This window comes from Festucalex cinctus, chromosome 12 (assembly GCF_051991245.1).
Source record: "Festucalex cinctus isolate MCC-2025b chromosome 12, RoL_Fcin_1.0, whole genome shotgun sequence".
Taxonomy (NCBI): Eukaryota; Metazoa; Chordata; class Actinopteri; order Syngnathiformes; family Syngnathidae; genus Festucalex; species Festucalex cinctus.
Genome location: NC_135422.1, coordinates 8,840,798 through 8,853,080, shown reverse-complemented (window position 1 = coordinate 8,853,080; position 12,283 = coordinate 8,840,798). Strand labels below are relative to the sequence as shown.

General features: G+C 37.8%; 1 long non-coding RNA gene across 1 annotated transcript; it reads right to left on the bottom strand.

Annotated features, from left to right (window-relative positions):
- Window positions 1–10,155: 10,155 nt before the first annotated feature.
- Window positions 10,156–11,603, bottom strand: LOC144032219 (uncharacterized). Its single transcript, XR_013287723.1, has 2 exons — window positions 11,532–11,603; window positions 10,156–10,799 (listed from the first exon to the last, which is right to left on the bottom strand). It is a non-coding gene; the product is annotated as an uncharacterized LOC144032219 (long non-coding RNA).
- Between the last annotated feature and the right edge of the window lie 680 nt (window positions 11,604–12,283).

Genomic DNA, 12,283 nt, shown 5'->3' with positions numbered 1-12,283 from the left:
TGCGGGCTAAAACTTCAGGGGGGTTAACCTGTCCTGTTATATTGTGATCATCGTCTTCGTGCATGTCCTCAGTGGCTTCTTCTGTCTCTGTGGCAGCATTTGATACATCTGTAGAACAAAAAAGAATGAAGAATCATGTTAGATCTGTGAAGTTTGGTTGTCTTAGGTGTAGTTTACAGAACAGTCGTGTGCATATTTTTAGCATGGTAGTGTCTTAATACAAATGCATATTATGTAATGCACTGTATATGGATATTACAGACGTAATATTTGACGGTGATCTTATATTCATAGTTTTTGCCCGTTAATAAATAATATAGCTAGTAAGTAATAAGACACGCAAAAATGGTATAGTTGAATCATCTTGGTCAAAAAGCAATGTTTTAGGATTGTGTGATGAAATGATGAATAAAAGTAAGGATACGACAGGTACATAAATGGTTATGTAAGTGTAACGTGTTGGTGCAAAACGTTGTGGTCGTGTTGCATGTTACTCAATGGCTGTGTGTGTCAAAACGAGTTTATTTGAAAGAATATACAAATATATACACACGGACATATATATTTATACAGTATAACAGTACCGCATGTATTGGTTTTAAGGAAAGAGTTGAAAAGCAGTGTTCAGAAAAAAGCATAAGACGCACAAAGTACCATTTCACTACATGTAATAAGTTGTCAAGTAGACATGTGAATTAAGTGGTTAAGATAGTGGCTACTGTGCAAGTAAGCTTCAATTGTCTCTAAAAGGTTAGCATATGTGTTCTACATGATATCAATGGCTAGACGTGCTCGTGGAGAAACATTACAAACAGAAAAACACACTAAAGGTGCCTTTAACAAACCTGTTAATAAATGAGAACTTAATACATATATGTATGGCATACTGTATATGATTGAGAAAGTTGTCCTGTTTAGTTTATGTATTGTATACTTACGGAAAAAAGTTGGCAATCTTTGCGTATGGAGATGATTAGAGGGTCTTTATCAAAAGAGAATTTGCTTGGTGATTTGTTCATGTTCTGTAGAAAAGCAAAGGAGTAGAAATAAATACAGTATCATACTTCATAAACATACAAGAAATTTGTAGCTGTATTAACCATTGTTGGTATTTGAAGTGATAATTTAGGAATAGAAGTGTAGTGATTGCAGAATTTATAGAGTGCTTACCTTGTATGACTTTGTAGATGGAAATGTCTTTTGTTGAAAGAGCTCTTTGTTGTCTACTATATATGCAAGGACAAGCATAAGTAGGTGTGGTTATGAAGTACTTGACCATTGAAATAAAGCAGTGGTATCAAATGTATGGACCGTGGTTTGGCTCAGGCCTGCAAAGGGGTTTAATGTGGCACAAGAGATAATCTTGTAAGGTACAAAAAATAATAATAATATAATAGGTATGCCTCTGAGTTTTCACAAATCTAGGTCAAGTCAAGTCATCTTTAGTTATTTCGCGCTTGAATCATCCAATCGGAAATGCTCCATAAAAAATGTATAGAGGGTGCGATTTATTGCAAATTGCACAAGAAATCTCTAAAAATTCATGTTAATGACAAGTCTGATGTGTGTGCAAAGTTTCACGAGTTTTCACACATGTATAGATAAAAAAAAAACAAAGCAGCACTTTACTTGGCAACCAATGCATCGCTATAGCAGCAGCGTGCGACAAAATAAAAAACTTTCGATAAATTTGCATCTTAAACATCTTAAGATGAAACACACCAAGTTTGAACACAGTCGGATGAATTTTGTAGGAGGAGTTAAAATATGACCCCTAAAAAAGGCCACAAAAAAAGGCTACAAATCCCATCATAAATCAAAATGGCGGACTTCCTGTTTGGTTTAGCACATGGTTCCAAGAGACTTTTTTGTACATCGTGGGCTCTTATGTATGCCTCTAAATTATCATAGCGCTAGGTGAAACGTACAACCGGGAATGCTTCGTTAAAGAGGAGTTTTTTAGCTCAAAATGTGATGCCCGGCCCCTACGGGACTTCCTGTTGGGTTTAGCACATGGCACCAGGAGCCTTTTTTGTACATTGTGGGCTGTTACATTTGTCTCCAAATTTTCGTAGCTCTAGCTGCTTCGTACAACTGGGAATGCTTCATTAAGAAGGAATTTTTTCCTTTGCAAACTGTGCATGCCACGGCAACAGCGTGCGACAAAATAAAAAGCTTTCAATAACTTTTCATCTTCAACATCTTAAGATGAATCACACCAAGTTTGGAGATGATCGGATAAACTCTGTAGGAGGAGTTCGTTAAAATAAGACCCCTATGAAATGGCCCAAAAAATGGCAACACGTTCCAAAGTAAATCAAAATGGCGGACTTCCTGTTCGGTTTAGCATATGGTTCAAAAAGAGTTTTTTGTACCTTGAGGGCTGTTACATATGTCTTCAAATATTGGTAACTCTAGGTGAAATGTACAGCCGGGAATGCTTCATTAAGTTAGAATTTTGAAACACAAAATTTGATGCCTCGCCTCTGGCGGACTTCCTGTTAGGTTTAGCATATGGCACCAACAGGCTTTTTTGTAGATCATAGTCTGTTACATATGTGTACCAATTTTCGTAGCTCTAGATTAAACGTACCACCGGCAATGCTTCGTTAAGTAAGAATTTTGAAACTGTAAATTTGATGCCCCGCCACCGTCATATAGTATGTCAAAAACTTTAGATTTTTTACCATGATGTTGTCCCAGGTGTTGAGATGGTACAGCCCAAGTTTGAAGTCAATCGGGTTAACCGTGTAGGAGAAGCGGGCAAAAGTATGACCCCTGTAAATGTGCAAAAATGGGCCAAAATTGGACATTCAAATACTCATACCTCACTTCCTGTCTATTTTAGGGTACACATATCAAAGAGGTTTTTGTTCATCTGGATGTGCTACAGGTGCCACACAATTTTCGTAGCCATAGGACAATCGTAGCGGGACAGGGATCCGTTAAACCTATGTAGGTGGCGCTACAGAGCCATTTTTCTGTTATCATGTATGGCGACTTTAAAATATCAAATTTTTCGCCAGACCCGATCTGCGTGTAAAGTTTGGTGAGTTTTCGTTCATGTTTAGTGCCTCAAAAATGTGGTTGTTTGCGGAAAAGAATAATAACAAAGAAAAAGAAGAAGAAGAAGAAGAAGAAGAATAACTAGAGCTGCGAGCAGCTATAAAGGGCCCTCGCAACCCGGGCCACGTTGGGGTATTTGCATGTCGGGGTACTGGCATATTGGGGTACTGTTTCATAGGAAACCGTCTAAATTGTAAATGTTTTAGACATGCTTTGTGTTTGCAAAGTTTCATGGAAGGCCAAAAATGATGCACAATTTAAAATCAAAATGGATTGGCACATGGCTATAGAATACTTTTTGGAGGTATTAGGCTGATAGGTATGCCTCCCAATACTCACACATCTAGCTGAACCATATAATCGGATATACTTCATAAAACTATCTAGACGACGCTATTGAGCCATTTATTACAAATTGCACAACAAATTATAAAATATTCATGTTCATGAGAGATCTGATCTGTGTGCAGTTTTGTCAGTTTTTCCCCGTGTTTAGACTCTCAAAAAAAAAATCTTTGCAAACAATGCATCCCTAAAGCAAAGGCATGTGACAAAATAAAAAATTTCAATAACTTTTCATCTTAAATATCTTAAGATGAAACATGCCAAAGAATGAAGACGATGTGATAAGTTTTGCAGAAAATATGACCCCTATAAAAGGCCCCAAAAAGTGGCTACAAATACCAAAGTAAATCAAAATGTCAGACTTCCTGTTTGGTTTAACATATGGTTACAAGAGACCTTTTTTGTACATCGTGGGCTCTTATGTATGCCTCCAAATTATCAAGAAAAGAAGTTGGGTTTAGCACTTGATACCAAGAGACTTTTTTTAAACATCGTGGGCTGCTACATATGTCTACAAATTTTCGTAGAATACTTTTTGGAGGTATTTGGCTGATAGGTATGCCTCCCAATATTCACACATCTAGCTGAATCATATAAAAAACATTTTTCTTTGCAAACAATGCATCGCTACAGCAAAGGCGTGCAACAAAATAAAAAATTTCAATAACTTTTCATCTTAAATATCTTAAGATGAAACGCGCCAAAGAATATATGACGCCTATAAAAGGCCCCAAAAATGGCAACAAATACCAAAGTTAATCAAAATGGCAGACTTCCTGTTTGGTTTAGCATATGGCTTTAGAGACTTTTTTGTAAGTCTTAGGCTGATCTCCCAATATTCACACATCTAGCTGAATCATATAAAAAACATTTTTCTTTTCAAACAATGCATCGCTACAGCAAAGGCGTGCGACAAAATAAAAAATTTCAATAACTTTTCATCTTAAATATCTTAAGATGAAACGTACCAAAGAATATATGACGCCTATAAAAGGCCCCAAAAATGGCATCAAATACCAAAGTTCATCAAAATGGCAGACTTCCTGTTTGGTTTAGCATATGGCTTTAGAAACTTTTTTGTAAGTCTTAGGCTGATCTCCCAATATTCACACATCTAGCTGAATCATATAAAAAACATTTTTCTTTTCAAACAATGCATCGCTACAGCAAAGGCGTGCGACAAAATAAAAAATTTCAATAACTTTTCATCTTAAATATCTTAAGATGAAACGTACCAAAGAATATATGACGCCTATAAAAGGCCCCAAAAATGGCATCAAATACCAAAGTTCATCAAAATGGCAGACTTCCTGTTTGGTTTAGCATATGGCTTTAGAAACTTTTTTGTAAGTCTTAGGCTGATAGGTATCCAAATTTTTTCACATCTCGCTGAATCATTCATTTCCAAAAGCTTCATAAAAATGTCGAGATGGCGCTATTGAGCCATTTATTGAAAATTGCAGAAAAACTCTCTAAAATGTTCATTTTTTATGGCAAGTTTGATGTGTGTGCAAAGTTTCATGAGTTTTCGCATGTTTAGAAAAAAAAAAAAAAAAAAAAGCAGCATTTTACTTGGCAAACAATGCACCGCTATGGCAACGGCGTGCGACAAAATAAAACACTTTCGATAACTTTGCATCTTAAACATCTTAAGATGAAGCACACCAAGTTTGAAGACAGTCGGATAAATTTTGTTGGAGGAGTTCGTTAAAGTATGACCCCTAAAAAAGGCCACAAAAAAATGGCTACAAATCCCAACGTAAATCAAAATGGCGGACTTCCTGTTTGGTTTAGCACATGGTTCCAAGAGACTTTTTTTGTACATCGTGGGCTCTTATGTATGCCTCTAAATTATCATAGCTTTAGGTGTTTAATCAAAACGCAAAATATGGTGTGCAATTCCCATGCATTGCTATGGCAACAGCGTGTGACAAAATAAAAAACTTTCGATTACTTTGCATCTTAAACATCTTAAGATGAAACATACCAAGTTTGAAGACAGTCGGATAAATTTTGTAGGAGGGGTTCGTTAAAATATGACCCCTGAAAAAGGCCACAAAAAATGGCAACAAATCCCATCATAAATCAAAATGGCGGACTTCCTGTTTGGTTTAGCCCATGGTTCCAAGAGACTTTTTTGTACATCGTGGGCTCTTATGTATGCCTGCAAATTATCATAGCGCTAGGTGAAACGTACAACCGGGAATGCTTAGTTAAAGAGGAGTTTTTTAGCTCAAAATGTGATGCCCGGCCCCTGGGGGACTTCCTGTTGCGTTTAGCACATGGCACCAAGAGACATTTTTGTAGATCCTGGGGTGTTACATATGTCTACAATTTTTCATAGCTCTAGCTGCTTCGTACAACTGGGAATGCTTCATTAAGAAGGATTTTTTTCCTTTGCAAAAAGTGCATGCCACGATAACAGCATGTGACGAAATAAAAAACTTTCAATAACTTTTCATTTTCAACATCTTAAGATGAATCACACCAAGTTTGAAGATGATCGGATAAACTCTGTAGGAGGAGTTTGTTAAAATATGACCCCTATGAAATGGCCAAAAAAAATGGCAACACATTCCAAAGTAAATCAAAATGGCGGACGTCCTGTTAGGTTTAGCATATGGTTCAAAAAGAGTTTTTTGTAAATCGAGGGCTGTTATATACCTCTACAAATTTTGGTAACTCTAGGTGAAACGTACAGCCGGGTATGCTTTGTTAAAGAGGAGTTTTTTTTAGCTCAAAATGTGATGCCCGGCCCCTGGGGGACTTCCTGTTGGGTTTAGCACAGGGCACCAGGAGACTTTTTTGTACATCTTGGGCTGTTACATATGTCTACAAATTTTCGTAGCTCTAGCTGCTTCGTACAACTGGCAATGCTTCTTTAAGGATATTTTTTTTCCTTTGCAAACAGTGCATGCCATGACAACAGCGTGCGACGAAATACAAAGCTTTCAATAACTTTTCATCTTCAACATCTTAAGATGAATCACACCAAGTTTGAAGATGATCGGATAAACACTGTAGGAGGAGTTCGTTAAAATAAGACTCCAATGAAATGGCCAAAAAAATGGCAACACGTTCCAAAATAAATCAAAATGGTGGACTTCCTGTTAGGTTTAGCATATGGTTCAAAAAGAGTTTTTTGTAGGTCATAGCCCGTTACATATGTGTACCAATTTTCGTAGCTCTAGATTAAACGTACAACCGGCAATGCCTCGTGAAGTAAGAATTTTTAAACTCTAAATTTGATGCGCCGCCGCCGTCATATAGTATATCAAAAACTTTTCATTTTTCACAATGATGTTGTCCCAGGTGTTGAGATGGTACATCCCAAGTTTGAAGTCAATCGGGTTAACCGTGTAGGAGAAGCGGGCAAAAGTATGACCCCTGTAAATGTGCAAAAATTGGCAAAAATTGGACATTTAAATACTCATACCTCACTTTCTGTCTATTTTAGGGTACACACTTCAAAGAGGTTTTTGTTCATTGGGATGTGCTACAGGTGCCACACAATTTTCATAGCCGTCGGACAATCGTAGCGGGACAGGGATCCGTTTAACCTATGTAGGGGGCGCTAAGGAGCCATTTTTCTGTTATCATGTATGGCGACTTTAAAATATCAAATTTTTCGCCAGGCCTGATGTGCGTGTAAAGTTTGGTGAGTTTTCGGTCACGTTTAGTGTCTCAAAAATGCGATTGTTTGCGGAGAAGAATAATAATAAGAATAACTAGAGCTGCGAGCAGCTATAAAGGGCCCTCGCAACCTGGGCCACGTTGGGGTACTTGCACGTCGGGGTACTGGCACGTTGGGGTACTGTCAAATCGGACAAGGACCATCTAAAATGTTTTTGACAAGCTTTGTGAGTGCAAAAGGCCAAAGATGGTGTGCAATTCCCAAAATAAATTCAAAATGGCGGACTTCCTTTTAGGTTTAGCATACGGCTACAGAATACTTTTTGTAGGTCTTAAGCTAATAGGTATGCCTCCCAGTTTTCACAAATCTAGGTCAAGTCATCTTTAGTTGTGTATCGCTTGAATCATACAATTGGAAATGCTCCATAAAAATGCATAGAGGGCGCTATTGAGCACAACGTTGGGTTACTTGCACGTCAGGGTACTGGCACGTTGGGGTACTGTTACATGGAACAAGGACCATTTAAAATGTTAGTTTTTTCCATGCCTTGTCTGTGCAAAGTTTAATGAAAGAGGCCAAAAATGATGTATAATTCCCAAAATAAAATCAAAATAGCGGACTTCCTCTTTGGTTTGGCAAATGGCTACATAATACTTTTTTGTAGGTATTAGGCTGATAGGGGTCTGTCCTAATTTTCACAAATCTAGCAGAATCATACAATCGGAAATACTTCATAAAAATGTCTAGAGGGCGCTATTTATTGCAAATTGCACAATAAATCTCTAAAAATTCATGTTCATGACAAGTCTGATGTGTTTGCAAAGTTTCATAAGTTTTCACACATGTATAGATAAAAAAACAAAGCAGCACTTCACTTGGCAAACTGCATCGCTATAGCAGCAGCGTGCGACAAAATAAAAAACTTTTGATAACTTTGCATCTTAAACATCTTAAGATGAAACACACCAAGTTTGAAGACGGTCGGATGAACTTTGTACGAGGAGTTCGTTAAAATATGACAACTGAAAAAGGCCACAAAAAATGGCAACAAATCCCATCGTAAATCAAAATGGCAGACTTCCTGTTTGGTTTATCACATGGTTCCAAGAGACTTTTTTGTACATCGTGGGCTCTTATGTATGCCTGCAAATTATCATCGCGCTAGGTGAAACGTACAACCGGGAATGCTTCGTTAAAGAGGAGTTTTCTAGCTCAAAATGTGATGCCCGGCCCCTGGGGGACTTCCTGTTGGGTTTAGCACATGGCACCAAGAGACTTTTTTGTACACTGTGGGCTGTTACATATGTCTACAATTTTTTGTAGCTCTAGCTACTTCGTACAACTGGGAATGCTTCATTAAGAGGGATTTTTTTCCTTTGCAAAAAGTGCATGCCACGACAACAGCGTGCGACGAAATAAAGAGCTTTCAATAACTTTTCATCCTCAACATCTTAAGATGAGTCACACCAAGTTTGAAGATGATCGGATAAACTCTGTAGGAGGAGTTCGTTAAAATATGACCCCTATGAAATGGCCCAAAAAATGGCAACACATTCCAAAGTAAATCAAAATGGCGGACGTCCTGTTAGGTTTAGCATATGGTTCAAAAAGAGTTTTTTGTACCTCGAGGGCTGTTATATACCTCTACAAATTTTGGTAACTCTAGGTGAAACGTACAGCCGGGTATGCTTTGTTAAAGAGGAGTTTTTTTAGCTTAAAATGTGATGCCCGGCCCCTGGGGGACTTCCTGTTGGGTTTAGCACAGGGCACCAAGAGACTTTTTTGTACATCTTGGGCTGTTACATATGTCTACAAATTTCCGTAGCTCTAGCTGCTTCGTACAACTGGCAATGCTTCTTTAAGGATTTTTTTTTTCCTTTGCAAACAGTGCATGCCATGACAACAGCGTGCGACGAAATACAAAGCTTTCAATAACTTTTCATCTTCAACATCTTAAGATGAATCACACCAAGTTTGAAGATGATCGGATAAACACTGTAGGAGGAGTTCGTTAAAATAAGACCCCAATGAAATGGCCAAAAAAATGGCAACACGTTCCAAAATAAATCAAAATGGCGGACTTCCTGTGAGGTTTAGCATATGGTTCAAAAAGAGTTTTTTGTAGGTCATAGCCTGTTACATATGTGTACAAATTTTCGTAGCTCTAGATTAAACGTACAACCGGCAATGCTTCATGAAGTAAGAATTTTTAAACTCTAAATTTGATGCGTCGCCGACGTCATATAGTATATCAAAAACTTTAGATTTTTTACAATGATGTTGTCCCAGGTGTTGAGATGGTCCATCCCAAGTTTGAAGTTAATCGGGTTAACCGTGTAGGAGAAGCGGGCAAAAGTATGACCCCTGTAAATGTGCAAAACTGGGCCAAAATTGGACAGTTAGATGATCATACCTCACTTTCTGTCTATTTTAGGGTACACACATCAAAGAGGTTTTTGTTCATCTGGATGTGCTACGGGTGCCACACAATTTTCGTCGCCATAGGACGATCGTAGCGGGACAGGGATCCGTTTAACCTATGTAGGTGGCGCTATGGAGCCATTTTTCTGTTATTATGTATGGCGACTTTAAAATATCAAATTTTTCGCCAGGCCTGATGTGCGTGTAAAGTTTGGTGAGTTTTCGTTCACGTTTAGCGTCTCAAAAATGCGATTGTTTGCGGAGAAGAATAATAATAAGAATAATAATAATAAGAATAATAATAAGAAGAATTCCTACAAAAACAATAGGGCCTCGCAGCGGCACCGCCGCCGCCGCTGCTCGGGCCCTAATAATAAGAAGAATTCCTACAAAAACAATAGGGCCTCGCAGCGGCACCGCCGCCGCCGCTGCTCGGGCCCTAACTAGAGCTGCGAGCAGCTATAAAGGGCCCTCGCAACCCGGGCCACGTTGGGGTATATGCAAGTCGGGGGACTTGCACGTTGGGGTACTGTTAAATAGACAAGGACCATGGAAAATAGAAATGCATTTGCCGTGCCTTGTGTGTAAAAAGGTGCAGTAAAAGGCCAAAAATGATGCACAATTCCCAAAATAAATTCAAAAGTGTGGACTTTCTGATGTGTGTGCAAAGTTTCATGAAAAGTCGCTCGTTTGATATTCAAAACCAGCATCTGTTTATTTGAAAACATTGCATGGCACAGAGATGGTGTGTGATCAAATAAAAAGCTTTTTGATGACTCTTAATGTGGTGTCGCTGTGCAACACATATGTATTCATGACATAGTGAAGTATTGTGACAGTTTTGTAGGGTCCAGCAAACAGTAAATGTGTGACAGTTATTCAAGAAAAAATTTAGCTTTGAAGCAGGCTAACCAATGATATCATCTAAAGGGGAAAAAAGCACATGAGCAAGCATAGGTATAAGTAGAGGAGAAAAAGAGATGAAAGAAGTGCGAGAGATGGAACAGGAGAGGAATGCAGCTGTTTATGTATAGCTGTTGTAACAGGACAGATTAAATAACACTTTAACCTGGGGTTAACAGCGCCCTAGGACAGATAAACTCTTTAGTGTAAAAGTTTTCTGGGACAGATGAATCCCTTGGGGTCAAAGAGTTTGGGTTAGCACATAGTCTGTCTTAGGATAATGTAACCTCCATGGATGAATTAGTCCTAGGACGCTTTGACCTGCGGGCTAAAACTTCAGGGGGGTTAACCTGTCCTGTTATATTGTGATCATCGTCTTCGTGCATGTCCTCAGTGGCTTCTTCTGTCTGTGTGGCAGCATTTGATACATCTGTAGAACAAAAAAGAATGAAGAATCATGTTAGATCTGTGAAGTTTGGTTGTCTTAGGTGTAGTTTACAGAACAGTCGTGTGCATATTTTTAGCATGGTAGTGTCTTAATACAAATGCATATTATGTAATGCACTGTATATGGATATTACAGACGTAATATTTGACGGTGATCTTATATTCATAGTTTTTGCCCGTTAATAAATAATATAGCTAGTAAGTTATAAGACACGCAAAAATGGTATAGTTGAATCCTCTGGGTCAAAAAGCAATGTTTTAGGATTGTGTGATGAAATGATGAATAAAAGTAAGGATACGACAGGTACATAAATGGTTATATATACACACGGACATATATATTTATACAGTATAACAGTGCCGCATGTATTGGTTTTAAGGAAAGAGTTGAAAAGCAGTGTTCAGAAAAAAGCATAAGACGCACAAAGTACCATTTCACTACATGTAATAAGTTGTCAAGTAGACATGTGAATTAAGTGGTTAAGATAGTGGCTACTGTGCAAGTAAGCTTCAATTGTCTCTAAAAGGTTAGCATATGTGTTCTACATGATATCAATGGCTAGACGTGCTCGTGGAGAAACATTACAAACAGAAAAACACACTAAAGGTGCCTTTAACAAACCTGTTAATAAATGAGAACTTAATACATATATGTATGGCATACTGTATATGATTGAGAAAGTTGTCCTGTTTAGTTTATGTATTGTATACTTACGGAAAAAAGTTGGCAATCTTTGCGTATGGAGATGATTAGAGGGTCTTTATCAAAAGAGAATTTGCTTGTTGATTTGTGCATGTTCTGTAGAAAAGCAAAGGAGTAGAAATAAATACAGTATCATACTTCATAAACATACAAGAAATTTGTAGCTGTATTAACCATTGTTGGTATTTGAAGTGATAATTTAGGAATAGAAGTGTAGTGATTGCAGAATTTATAGAGTGCTTACCTTGTATGACTTTGTAGATGGAAATGTCTTTTGTTGAAAGAGCTCTTTGTTGTCTACTATATATGCAAGGACAAGCATAAGTAGGTGTGGTTATGAAGTACTTGACCATTGAAATAAAGCAGTGGTATCAAATGTATGGACCGTGGTTTGGCTCAGGCCTGCAAAGGGGTTTAATGTGGCACAAGAGATAATCTTGTAAGGTACAAAAAATAATAATAATATAATAGGTATGCCTCTGAGTTTTCACAAATCTAGGTCAAGTCAAGTCATCTTTAGTTATTTTGCGCTTGAATCATCCAATCGGAAATGCTCCATAAAAAATGTATAGAGGGTGCGATTTATTGCAAATTGCACAAGAAATCTCTAAAAATTCATGTTAATGACAAGTCTGATGTGTGTGCAAAGTTTCACGAGTTTTCACACATGTATAGATAAAAAAAAAACAAAGCAGCACTTTACTTGGCAACCAATGCATCGCTATAGCAGCAGCGTGCGACGAAATAAAAAACTTTCGATAAAT